We start from the raw sequence: 13,237 nt of genomic DNA on the forward strand, positions 1-13,237 counted from the left end.
GCCCATACCTCAACAACTGACAAAGATACAGAGCATGCATCAATGGATAAAACAGGACTGTCATATCCTGCCAAGACAGGGTAAGATAGTTTTGAAAAGTTGCTTGCCTTAGAAAATGGTATGTCAGTTATGTTAGGCCTTAGCCAAAGTTGGTTGCTTCAACGCTGCTAATGTGACTTTGGGTGATTGCCCAGGTAGCTAGTTGTCTCTGTAATTTGTTGCATGTTTTGGAAGTTGTTTTACTGAACTTCCTAATTACCCAGGTAACATTATTTCCCTTCTCAGATCTTCGATGGGATTGAAGACTATATAAATGTAGTTACTTTCTGTCATGACTTGGCCAAGTTATTTATTATACAAGACCTAAGCTAGTTAGAATAGGATATTTGTACTTATTGTATATAATTTCATAGTAGGTTTAGAACTCTCTTATTTAAACAAAAGGGGGAGGTGTTGCGGGAGGTCCTCCCACTCCTCCAGCCTATCACCGCTGAGGTACCAGCCCACTGGGGCGTGGTTTCTCTCCCTTTAAAAAAGCAGCCACTTCCCTCTTCTCTCTCTCTTCACTTCCTGCTCCGCCTGCGACTAGACTCCTTTCCTGGTTGCGAAGAGGGCTGTTGCCTGGGACAGTGATCTGTAAGTTTTTTCCCCTTTAAATAAATACCACCCTAATAATCATAACCCCGAATTGGTGTGGCATTGTTTGTGACTTATGCCTTCACCCTTTTAATTCATTTCTGGACCTCGGGCCTTGGGATGGTGCTGCCCACATTCAGGCTGGGTCTTCTCTCCTGGATGAAAGCTCTCTGGATTCCCTCTCACAGACTTGCCTGAACTGTGTCTCCTAGGGGATTTAAAATCCAGTCAAGTTAACAATGAAAATAGATGATCACACTCAACATCCTGTTTCTCACTTTTTCCATACCTTGAGCCTAGCCAATTTTAGCACACATTGGGTATCCCTCTCCTCTTTGTATCAAACTCACTCAAGACTTGTGTCAGCTAATCAAACTTCCTCCAGGTCAGAAGCTTCACATCAAATAGTCATTATTATTTATGCCTTCAAAACTGGCCTATGGGTTGAAAGTAGAAGAACAGTAAGTGATGGGTGAGTTGTATTAACCCCAGTGGAGAAAACATGTCTGCTAGGAAGCAGGTTGAGAATCTTGGGTGGAAAGTGCTCACAGGCAAACCTGGGCAGTCAGGGCTCAGTGCAGTGAGTTGATTGTAAGAAGTAAGGTTTTTTAAATGATAACTCAAATAGTTCAGTCCAATCATCGTGGTTTTCTTCTTATACCTCAGAAGACAGTGTCAGTCATTTGTGAAATGACATCAGACTTTAGTAAATTATCAGCATGCTGTTCTTGTTTGCTCAAAAACCTGCTTTGAAGTCTCTGGCTTCAAAACTTAAAGACTCTCCCTTTAATAATTCCCTATAATCCTTCATTGCCTTCATTTCTGTCTTATTAAAATTAACTTAGCCTTCCAAACTTTTTTAGACTTATCCATGAAATCGTCTAGCATTTATTTATTTTTCTTACTTATACTATCTTCATGAAGCTACTAGGCAATTTCTCTTCTCCTTTAATATTTTTCCAGGTCCACCTGCTTAAAGCCAAGCTGAGACATGATATAAAAGTCAAGCAGATTTAAAATAAGTTATGAGACAATAAAATACTTTAAAAAATATTTGCTTATAACCTTGAAACTTCAAAATTCTTTATGGGCTTCTTGACTTACTTTTCTTTGGTCTTTAATTTGCTTAGCTATTGCTTGAATGTTTGTGAAGGCCTTTTACAAATCAGGAAACTTGGGGCAATGTGACTTCCATTAACAAAGAAGCCCTTTGCTTCTTTGAGGCATTTGACCCCAAAGCCTTTCTGCCAAAGAGGGAAATATAGAAAAGTGTTTTTGGAGTCTACTATTCCAGACACTGGGATGGACTTATAAAGCACAAAAAAAATTGCTACTTTGCATGTTTTACTAAATAAGTTTTAGGAATTTTGTGTTGACTGGTTGACTCTTCCAACTGAATTTAGACAACCTATCTATTTTCTTCTGTTCCTTTCTTTCTCTATTTATTTATTTATTTATTTATTTATTCATTCGTTTATTTATTATCTGTTTGTTTGTTTATTTATTTAGAATCTGGTCCTTTGTGTGGCCCTGGCTAGGCAGGAACTCACTATGTAGACCAGACTGGCATTGAATTTACCGAGATCTGAGTACTTGGATTAAATGAATGTACTTCAATGCCTGAATGTGTAGCAAACTTTCTTGTTGAACTATCTTTGGATTGCCAGCTCCCAAATAACAACATGGAGACTTATTATTAATTATAAAAGCTTGGCCTTTACCTTAGGCTTGTTTCCAACTAGCTCTTGTAACAACCTATATTTTTTAATATACAGTCTGCCGTGTAGGACATTTACCTCTCCTTGGTATGATCTGATGTGGTCCCAGTCTGCAGGCAAAATCTATGCACCTGGATTTTTCCTCCTTTTCTCTCTCCCTGGAAATCCTGCCTATCCTCTCCTGCCTACCTATTGGCCACTCAGCTCCTCAAGAAAATCAATGAGAAGGCACCTTGGCAAAGTCATATCTTCACAGTGTACAAAAAGATTATCCCACAACATGAACTAACTTATCCATTTTCCTGTCTCCTATTTGCGTAAGAAATTGGTTATGGTACTTTTCCTTACTCAGGTAGAATGGTAAAACCTTTCAGTGAGTGGCCCTTCTAAATTTCTTCTTTTTCTCACTTAAAATTATTTTCTAGTGCTGGGATTTGGCCAAGGAACATAAGTATCTGAAGTGTTCTACCACTGAGCTGTCCTTATGCCTCTTTTTGCTTTTTATTTTGAGTTTGGACCATACTTCTTACCAAGCTGGCCAGGCAGGCCTTGAATTGGCTTCTATAGCCCATGCTCTCAGGTTGGCCTTGAACTATTGATCCACCTTCCTCAACCTCTGTAGCTGGAATTGTAGATTGAATTGATATCACCAGACCCAGCTAGATTTCTTCTTTATCTTGGCAAGGAATGGGTATTACTATAAAAGGTTTTATCTGCCTCTTTCTTTACTGGAAAATAGAAATAGGGTTTATAACTTACCTCTTAAGATTGTGAGCATATGCTTATATGAGTAAGAAGTGTTATGTGGATACTCTGGAAATGCATACTGGAGATTAAACATTTTGTTATCTAAAACCTCAACGAGAAGTTTGTTAATTGTAAAGATTATGCTTATAGGTTTCTTACAGCTTTAGGATGCTATTGCTCTCCTTCAATCCAATCTGTGCCATCATCTTCCTAAAGATCAATAAGGACTTCATTTACCAAGAAACTTAGGCAACTACTTTGTCTCTTAATTCATCTTTGTTTTTCTCATGATAGTCAAAAGTAAATTTAGCAGATTCATCTGAGCAAAGTTTTTTTTCAGTCAGTTTTATGTCCTGTCTGCACATTTCAATAATTTCTATCACAGAAACTTGTTCCAGATGACTTGTTTTTTTTGTGAGTTTTATGTGTCTGTGATAGACTACTCTGACTAAAGCAGCTCATAGAAGAAAGGGTTTGTTTGGCTACAGCCTGTCATTGTGGAGAGCTCGGGGTGGCGGGAACTTGAAGCAGCTGGTCATATCACATCCACAGTCAGGAGCAGAGAGCAAAGAATCAATGCCTGCCTGCCAGGTGTCAGCTAGAGTTCTCCACTCTTAGACTTCAGAATTCCCTTCCTAGGGGATAGTGCCACCCACAAAGGGTGAGTCTTCATACCGTGATTAACACAACCCAGATTATCCCTTGTAGAGAAGCCCACAGGCCAACCTAGTCTAGATAATCCCTCCTTGAGTCTCCTGGATTCTAGTATCAAGTTGATAATAAAACTAAGTGGCTCACTGACCATAGGAAGATGGTTTTGCAGATGGGCAGGGGTGGCTCACACCTTTAATCCCAGCACTCGGGAGGCAGAGGCAGGCAGATCTCGGTGAGTTCAAGGTCAGCCTGGTCTACAAGAGCTAGTTCCAGGACAGGCTCCAAAGCTACAGAGAAACCCTGTCTCAAAAAACAAAAACAAACAAATAAACAAACAAACCAAAAAGATGTTTTTGCATTTGTGTCTACTCATACTTTTTGCTTGGTTAGAACACCAGTCAATCCAAGATGCTGGAGTTTGAATGTGGCAAGTTTCTGTCTTCTTTCTCGATTAAGAGTTAAACACAGAAAAGTCAGGTGTGGTATTACAGAACTGTGCTCCCAGTGTTTCTGAGGTGGAGGCAGGAGCTCAGCTCCATAGTCAGTTTGAAGTCAGTCTAGGATACATGAGAACTTGTCTCAAAAACCAAAAAAAAGCCAAACAAACAAACAAACAAAAAACCAAAAAAACAAAAAAATCCACAAAAAGATATCATATTTTTACAAACTCTGTGTGTTTTCTTATTAGAGTTTGGGTAGTTATCTAAAAATTATATATATTTTCCAAATCCTTGAGGTGTCCATTTGCTCATTTGTTGCTCTTGAGAAACCAGTCCACCCAAATGCTTAGACAGCTGTTACATCCACACAAAGGAAGTGCACTGCCTTGCCCTACTAAGACTACAAAGCACCCCCTCTCCTTCCTCATGCTGCTCCTCAGCTTTTTCTTCCTCAGAAACTCACTATATGAGGAACCAGCATGGGACAATGATGTGGGACCTGGTGCAATTACCTGGGCATGGTGGGAATGAAGGCTTGGGGAGAAGGCTAGTTGGCCAGTTTTCATGAGTGGACCCAACTGAGACACTCACGGTCAGATCTAGGACTACCAATCTCAGTGTTCTTCCTCTTCCTGGTCACAAAGAAACCAGCTTGGGCTTTCCTGGCATCCAGTTCCTAAAAGTAATGAATCTCATAATCTGATTTCATTAATATATGCAATACATATGAACTTTAAGCCAAATCACTGATAAGACAAGTATCATTAACATATTGAAAAATGCCTATTTTAGATTTAAAACCACATTAAAAAACACATTCTTTATGGTTCAAAAAACTCTGGACAATGCCAAAAATCAGTAAAATCAAAGTCAGAACATCCCCATCCCTCGTCAGTCCTGTCATCTGTGGGAGCTGCTGCCACTGTTAGGTTGGATTTTTGTTTTTATCTTTCTGACATTTTGTTACTTAGCTTTTCCTTCCACCTCATGTTAATGCTTTCACTTCATGTACTGTGTCTTAGACATCTTTAATCCTTCATACATGTTACATTTATTGGTAGAAGTAAGAGTCCATATGGCCTGTGCATGATGTTCTCATCATCATCCTCTCTTCTCAGTTTCCCCTCCCACCTCTGTTCCTTTCTTTCTCTCATTGTGCTGCAAAAACCATAAGGGTCCTTAGGAACTCTACTAAACCAAGGCAAAACCAATTAAATAAACACTATTTCATGAGAACATAATTACTGTTACTCATAATTTTATTGTGTCAACCGGAGTAGTGGCACTGGATAGGGTAAACAGTGTTTTGTTTAAACAGAATCCCATTGTTTATTGCCGTGGACATGTTCTGATATGCATGACTGCACTGGTCTCACCCAGGGACAAAGCTGCTTCTGCTTCAAAGCAGACTGGCCTCGGAGTAAGGCCCCCGCTGCCTCCGAGGACCACAAAAAGTACATTTTAAACTCTGGCTGCTTTTCTTTTATGGAATTCAGACAAGCACTATAGAGAGAGAATTCCACTGTTGATTTTGAGTGGGCTCAGATCTTAAGTCTGACCCCCACTGGCCCCAGTGCCTTGCACAGCCAGCCCGGGCCATTGGGTTGAAAACATTGTAAAACTCATTCCTTAGCAAAGTAATGGATGATGTCTGCTTGACCGCTTGCATATGAACCTCACCCACGTAAGTGTCTCAGACAAGAAGACAGAACAACTGTTTTTTAAAAAACTCCTGTAGGAAGAACTTTCCCTCCCAGTGGTGTGATCATTTCTCCAAGAACTGGTCCACCAAGGCTTTGCCGCATCTTTTTAAAACCTTCTTCTCTATCTCTGGTCTTTGGTGAATTTTTTCACAGCAGGAGCATCACTAGCCTGTCCCTGTTGTTCCCAACATGGCAATTTCAACCGTGAGAAGGCAGTTCGTGTACTGGTGGAGGTTCCATGATGTATTTTAACGCTACTTAAAAACCTGGAGCTCTATACATTTCTTTAGCTAGTCTCTCCAACCTACTCTCCCAAGGGTGTTAAACAGGCCCATGCTTTTCTTCATTTTCTTCCACATATGTAGGCAGCCATTAAGAGCACTAGCTAAGTCCTCACTGCTTTCTACAACACGCCAGGCTCACTTGCAAAACCTCCTTACAAACTTCTTGACGACTGTGTAACAGGAGTAGGGACCCAATCACGGTTAGACCCGGAGATGGTAGGGAACACGTTATCCTCTTCCAATCTGGACATCTATTTGTAGCAAGTAAGCATGATTTTCATATTTGTGGGAAACTTCTCAAATGTCTCACTGACAGTTGGTTAGGCTCTGCAAGTAGCGTATGTGTGTTCATTAAGCAGGTTAACTACAGAGCTCAGGCAGGTGCCACCCTAGAGTTAAGTGGGCAGCACATTGGCCTTGTTCATTTCCTTTTCATGGATGTGCAGTATTCGTTAAGCAGATATGGGCAACTAGGAGAGTTCAGTCCTTTTCATATTTGTAAGCATGCTGAACTAAGTAGTTTCAAGCATATATCATGCTACACACATGTGAATTCATCTCTAGGATACTATAGAAGAAATGAAAGATTATGTGCGTTCATAAAATCTCTACGTACTGCTAACTTGACTTTCAATGAAGTTGTGTAAGCATGCTCTGTTAGAAACATAGATAGATACTTCAGGTGTTTTCTCAGTTACAAGTCCCTCTCTTCCCACTTAGCTCTAGCTTGTGTCAAGTTGACATAAAACTAATCAGGACACCCAGAGAACAGGAAGAAGGGAAAACCAAGGCATTAGATCTGTAGCAAAAAGGATAGTGCGGGTCTAAGGTGGCAGGATCTGCTGCAGGTGTGGAATAGTACCTGTACTGGCACCAGTGGCAGGATCCGCTGCAGGTGTGGAGTAGTACCTGTACTGGCACCAGTGGCAGGATCCGCTGCAGGTGTGGAGTAGTACCTGTACTGGCACCAGTGGCAGGATCCGCTGCAGGTGTGGAGTAGTACCTGTACTGGCACCAGTGGCAGGATCCGCTGCAGGTGTGGAGTAGTACCTGTACTGGCACCAGCTGGATTGCACCAGTCTACTTGCCCTTCTCCACCAGCCAGAGAGCTAGCGGATCTTTGCAGTTAGGGATTCTATCTTTTAGCTATTTTATAGTGTGTGTGTGTGTGTGTGTGTGTGTGTGTGTGTATGTGTATGTATGTGTTTATACGTGTGTAGGTGGTTTATATATATGTGTGTGTGTGTATGTGTGTGTTTATATGTGTGTATGTGGTTTATATATATGCGTGTATGTGTATGTTTATATGTGTGTATGTGTGTTTATATATATGTGTGTATGTGTGTGTTTATACGTGTGTAGGTGGTTTATATATATGTGTGTGTATGTGTGTGTTTATATGTGTGTAAGTGGTTTATATGTATGTGTGTATGTGTGTGTTTATATGTGTGTATGTGTGTTTATGTGTGTGTGTGTATGTGTGTGTTTATGTGTGTGTATGTGTGTTTATGTGTGTGTGTGTAAGCCAGAGGTCACATCAGGTGTCTTCTCAGTCACTCTTCCCCTTGTTTTAGGAGACAAAACATCTTACTGAACCTTGATTGGCTGTCCAGCAAGCCCCGAGGTCCTGTTTATAAAGCACTGGGATTCCATAGGTTCTGGGTGTTCTTTGTCAACTTAGGTACAGCAAGCATCTACTCAGCCTTTTTTCTTTCTTTCGTCCTGAGTCTGAGGCTCTGTGCTGGCCAGACTGGCATCAATATCCTGTCAGTTAAGCCTGGCACTCTGACACTCACCTGATTTCTGCTAACTCCGGCACCAGCCATTTACAGTTTCAGTCACTCTTTATTTTTATTTTATTGATGTGCCAAATTTCCCCCACAAGAGGCAGTCTCTCTCTCTCTCCCACTAGGTATGCTTGACAATGACTTTACAGCTTCCCCTCATTTATTTTTTGTCTTTTCCCTGCCTAAATTCCTGCTCTCTGGTCTCCATTTCCTTGACTGAATTGTGTGAATGCAGTACTTTCCCAAAATAGAAATAATAAAATAAAGATGTGAGGACACAGGAAATTCATTTTCTCTTTGAAGATTAGGTAAGAGTAAGCCACAAGTAGAAACTGTGCAGTGCTGATATTCTTTGATTTTCCTCAGGAGGAAATCTTCAGTATTAACAGGGACTGTTTAATAGAATGGGCTTTTCTGTTTGTGATATTTCTAAGAGAAACACACAAGAAACATGTTCTTGTCAAAGGCATGGTCTGTGTACAAAGATGGTAGCAAAGAGCAACATGAGCAGAGTCAGGTATCCAGATTCAGCATTGAGGAGATCCTGTAAGTCAGCAGTTCAAAGCTAGCCTGTGCAACACTGTGAGATCCTGTGAAAAAAATAACTAAATATAAAGTTATCATAAAATATAATTACCAAAAAGTGTAGCAGTAAGATTGGCTTGATTTTTGTATACATGCACACAGTTTCTGTTATCATTTGTGTGTGAGGCTGAGTCTTTCTATGTTTCTGAGGCTGACCTGGAAGTCACTAGGTTGCCTCAGGCTGGCCTTGAACCTGTGGTTCTAGTTCCTTTGCATTAAAGGTTTTTGTCACCATGCACAGCTGAGACACATTTTCACGAGTATAACTCTGTAGATGATTTTTAAAAAAAGTTCATTTAGGTTGTTATGCAGTATTTTCTTGTGGTCTTCAAATCATTTCATTCTTTTCTTAGTGGGAAATGAAAATTTAGTGGAGTTGTGAGGAATAAATCAAGTAAGCTGCCTGACAAAACTGAGTTCAGAGCAGCGATAAAGACCAAGTGTGGTAACAGAGGATGGAAAGACTGGAGGGAATTACTTAACTGGTGATGAACAAAGAATGTTATCAAACGAGAATACCCACTATCTGTCAGGGCCCACAGATGTGAGTTCTTCCACCTTGACCAGAGGTCAGAGAGTTGGAGCTTGTTTTGCTCTTTCAAAGTTGTTGACCACAAGTGGCTATAAACAAAACAAGAGGTCCCTACGTAGAGTGGTTAATTAGTGTTTTGAGTATAGAGGTGAATCAGCTCCATCTTGACCAAAGGGCAGAGATGATCTATTTATTCCTTTGATCATGTTGATGAAGTCTGTTGCCTCCCCACTACCCTTTTGGAGTGGGGTATTATAGAAAACACCTGTGGAAAATAAAGGGCGGTTCAGCACTCACTGAAAGTCCCTCCCAATGCTATTCTGTGTTTTATCTCTTAATTCTTTCTTATCTTTGTTCCTTTTTGCTTAATAATTCCAGTCCTCACACTCCTACCCTGGAACATGTGAATCCATTTAAGGCTGGTCCTCAACAATTGTCTACAATTCCCTCTAATGTCTGAAACAAATTTAAACCCCAATGTAAAAACAAAACCCTCGAACACTTGGCAGTTGGAATTGATGAAAAAATACCATTAGGCAGTTCTCGATGAGGATGGGATTCGAACCCATGCATGCAGAGCACAATGGATTAGCAGTCCATCGCCTTAACCACTCGGCCACCTCATCCTGTGAGCTGCTATTCCTTACAATTTCCTCTCACATGAAGGAGTCCCAGGAACCTTTCATATGACTGTTTTAATAGCCTTCCTCTAGCTAAATCTCCAAAATTGTCTGAGTCATAAAAGAAATTTAAAGCCACAACAAAAGGAGAAGCAAGCTTATTTGGCACATATTTGATGGGTTGAACCAGTGCCTGGCACACAGGACTGGACAGGCAAGGCAATGGCCTTGGCTTGGCTCCATTCAGTCCTGGCTGGAGTTTGTATTCAAGGGAAGGAACGTTCTAGCTTTTCATACAAAACCTCTCCCAATTCTGTTTCTGGTTAACCTGACTCTTTGTTTCCTTTTCCTTCGCTTCCCCCCACCATTACCTGTCCCCACTTTATGGTCCCTGGATTTGGTGTTGATCACCCTATGGTAGGACAGTGTGAACTTCTTTTAAAAAGCAGTGCTGTATTGGCTTTGGTGAAGGCAATGAAAGGGGAGCTGTATCTAAGGCAAGGCTGGTGCAACTGGGAACTTACACAGTTAACTAAAGAATCTTATTGAAGTTTGACAGAGGTCATTGTCTCTCCAGGTGCAGGGTGGAGAATATATTTGCATTCATCATCTGGTTATTTCAGTGTCTAAGTTAAGTAAGTAAACAAAACAATAACAAAACACTAAAACAAAGCACCCCCCCCCCCCAAATTGTTGAATTACTGAAGCAACTAAAGTTAATTCAAAATCCTAGCACTACAATAAGGTGAACAGATATTTTCAACTAGTTAAACCTTTTCAGTTAATAATCAGTGTTTTCCAAAGGAAAAAAAATTCAGGCTGGGTGTAGTGGCTCATACCTATAATCCCAGCAATCGGGAAGCTGAGGCAGGAGGATTGGCATGAGAGTGAGGCCATCTTTGAAATTAGCTGGGCAATGATGGGGCACATCTTTAACCCTAGCATTCAGGAGGCAGAGGCAGGCAGATCTCTGTGTTCAAGGCCAACCTGGTCTCTAGATTTCCAGTACAGCTAGAACTGTTAGACAGAGAAACCCTGTCTCCCAAAACCAAAAAAGGCATAAAATTGTGATAAATGTTAAGTGTGTTATCAGAAAAAGTTCTCAGAAAGTTAGAGAGCACATGATTATCATTGTGCAGGCCGTTTGGTGTGAGGGTGTTGTTGATGACCTAAACTAACAGTACAGATAAAATACTAATCAATTACTTGCAATTATGTTTATTAAGAAAAAAAATTTAATAGAGAAAAGCTTTTTCTGTCAGGCAGAGGCAGGAAGACTGCCCTGGTTATTAAGTGGGAACTGTCACAAAAACCCTCTGAACAAATGAAAAGTAAAACAGAGGAGAAAGGGCCAATAGGCACTGAGAATAGTGCTGTATCATAAACCCCAAACTAGAATAGTACCTACCCACACCAGTACATGATGGGAGGCTTTTTATTGTGTCACCCTAGGCTTGAGTTCCTAGGGCCTCCTCTAGGTCCATTCCCCTCCAAGTCAGTTGTCAGAGACAGGTCTTTCCCGTGTGAAAGTTTCAAGTATGGAGGTGGGGGTGTGTCTGGTCTGTCTTCATCAGGAAGAATAGCTAATGAACCACAGGAATTTAGGCATGGGTGGCTGTGGAAGTGTCACTCCTGGCTGCTCCAATGCATGGTGCACCCAGACTTTTCTTCAGGTACTAGTTTATGCGAGACCTCAGGAGACCGCCCGGATGCTCTCCTATTCTTCCCCAAGGTAAAGTTAAAGGAATTGAGGATTGTGGTGTGTACCAAGTTTTAGGGCCTTCCGGAGCTGACATGGTTATGTTGAACTGCTCTTGTCTGTTCTCCAAGAACTGAATAGAGATAAATCTGATGGACATCTTAGCTATATTCACTCACCCGGAAATGCAAATCAGCTGGATCCAGGGTGTAGCTTCCAGGGTGCCAGTCGGTGCTTGGGGGCTTCCAGCTGGTCAGCCTTGCCATTAGACCTTCATGGTTGCCACGCTTTGCACTCAGAATGCAAGGAATATTGCATTCTTAAATTAATAATCCAATGTTCACGGGTTATTTTAACTATGTTGATTTTTAGTGCTGCAGTTGACTTATTTTGTATAAGAAATTATAAACATGTTTAGTAGTCTCCCTTAACATCACTTTTAGGAGAAGAAAAATCACTTACATTCTTACAGAAATATGAGAGACCTGTGCATTTGTCCTTAATGAGACTCTAGTACTGTTTACAGCTCAGGCTGTTTCCCACTCCTGCACACCTCACTACGCTAGGTTTAAAATGTGTGCTCCTCCTGCCATAGCCTCTGTGCGTACTGGGATCACAGGGGTTTACCTGGCTATGTGTTTTCCTTAGAAAGTTTGCTTGCTAACCTCGTGCTGAAGCTGGAAACAGCATTTCCACTGAGGTAAAAATCTCCCGTAAGAAATTACATCAACACATGTACCATTTTTTTGCTTAGTGCTTGGAGACATTTCCCAGAGAAAAATGTCTTCACATGAATGAATCGTGGAAGAAACACCCTTCCTCCCTACTGTCAGCATCCATCTTCCCTACGTGGCTCTTTCATCTCCCTTTAAAACGTTGCTTTTGGAGGACTCACATGTAAGGCTTTGAGAGCTTGAATGGCAGTTACTCTTTGAAGGTAGACATTGCCTATGTTTTCCCAACCTCCAGAGTTCTGGTTAAACTTTTTCTTTCTTTTTTTCTTTTTTAGATTTCAGGGTCTCATTTATTCTTGACTGGCCTTGAACATTTACTGAGTAATTATTTAGTGTGTGTGGGGGGGTGGTTATGAATTTCTAATCCTCCTGTCTCTACCTTCTCAGTGTTGGAATTACAGTTGTGGTCTGGGTTAGGTCCTGAGATGGGAAGGAGCATCGGCGCAAAGAAAAGGATTATCTGACTACCAGACGAGTTTGAGACGAGTGGCTGGCTCTGAATAGCGCCAGCTGTCTTTATTTAGACATCAAAAACAAGCAGGTTTTTCCATACGAACAAACACATTTTTCCTATCCTCCAACATTAACTGTAAAATTATGTAAAACATGTTTCCTCAACTTTTACATCAACACATCTTTAAACCCAAAACAACACTTAGCATCTCGCCAGCCTGGCCTCATATTGAGCCAGATACATACTGTCTTTACAAAACTAAAAGGTGATTGACATGTTGTTCCTTTCTCATTAGCGCTAAGAAAATTCAAGGGTAATAAAACATTATGCAATCTATTTCTGGGATTGTTTTCCATCCCTCCCTTTTTTAACATATTATTTATAGTTTTATTTGACCTTGAATTGTCTGACCTGTAGGATTGTTTGGTATACCTATAATATGCTTTATATTATATTAAGCAAAAAAATGGTTTCATTTTCTTATATACATATGCTGGACCATTTTCTGTCTTTATTTGTGCAGGTATACCCATGATGACCATATGTCTAACAAATGCATGATCACTGAATCAGCCTTTTTTGAGCTCAAAGCAGTTGTCCATTGAAAACCTGAATAAGTATCAATGGTGTGGTATACATAATTT

The 13,237-nt window shown here is 40.7% G+C and overlaps 1 non-coding gene across 1 annotated transcript; it reads right to left on the minus strand.

Annotated features, from left to right (window-relative positions):
• Positions 1 to 9,630: 9,630 nt before the first annotated feature.
• Trnas-gcu lies at positions 9,631 to 9,712 on the minus strand. Its single transcript has one exon. It is a non-coding gene; the product is annotated as a tRNA-Ser (tRNA).
• Between the last annotated feature and the right edge of the window lie 3,525 nt (positions 9,713 to 13,237).

This window comes from Microtus oregoni, unplaced genomic scaffold (genome assembly GCF_018167655.1).
Source record: "Microtus oregoni isolate MIOR12 unplaced genomic scaffold, Mior012 000115F_ref0000277, whole genome shotgun sequence".
Lineage (NCBI taxonomy): Eukaryota > Metazoa > Chordata > Mammalia > Rodentia > Cricetidae > Microtus > Microtus oregoni.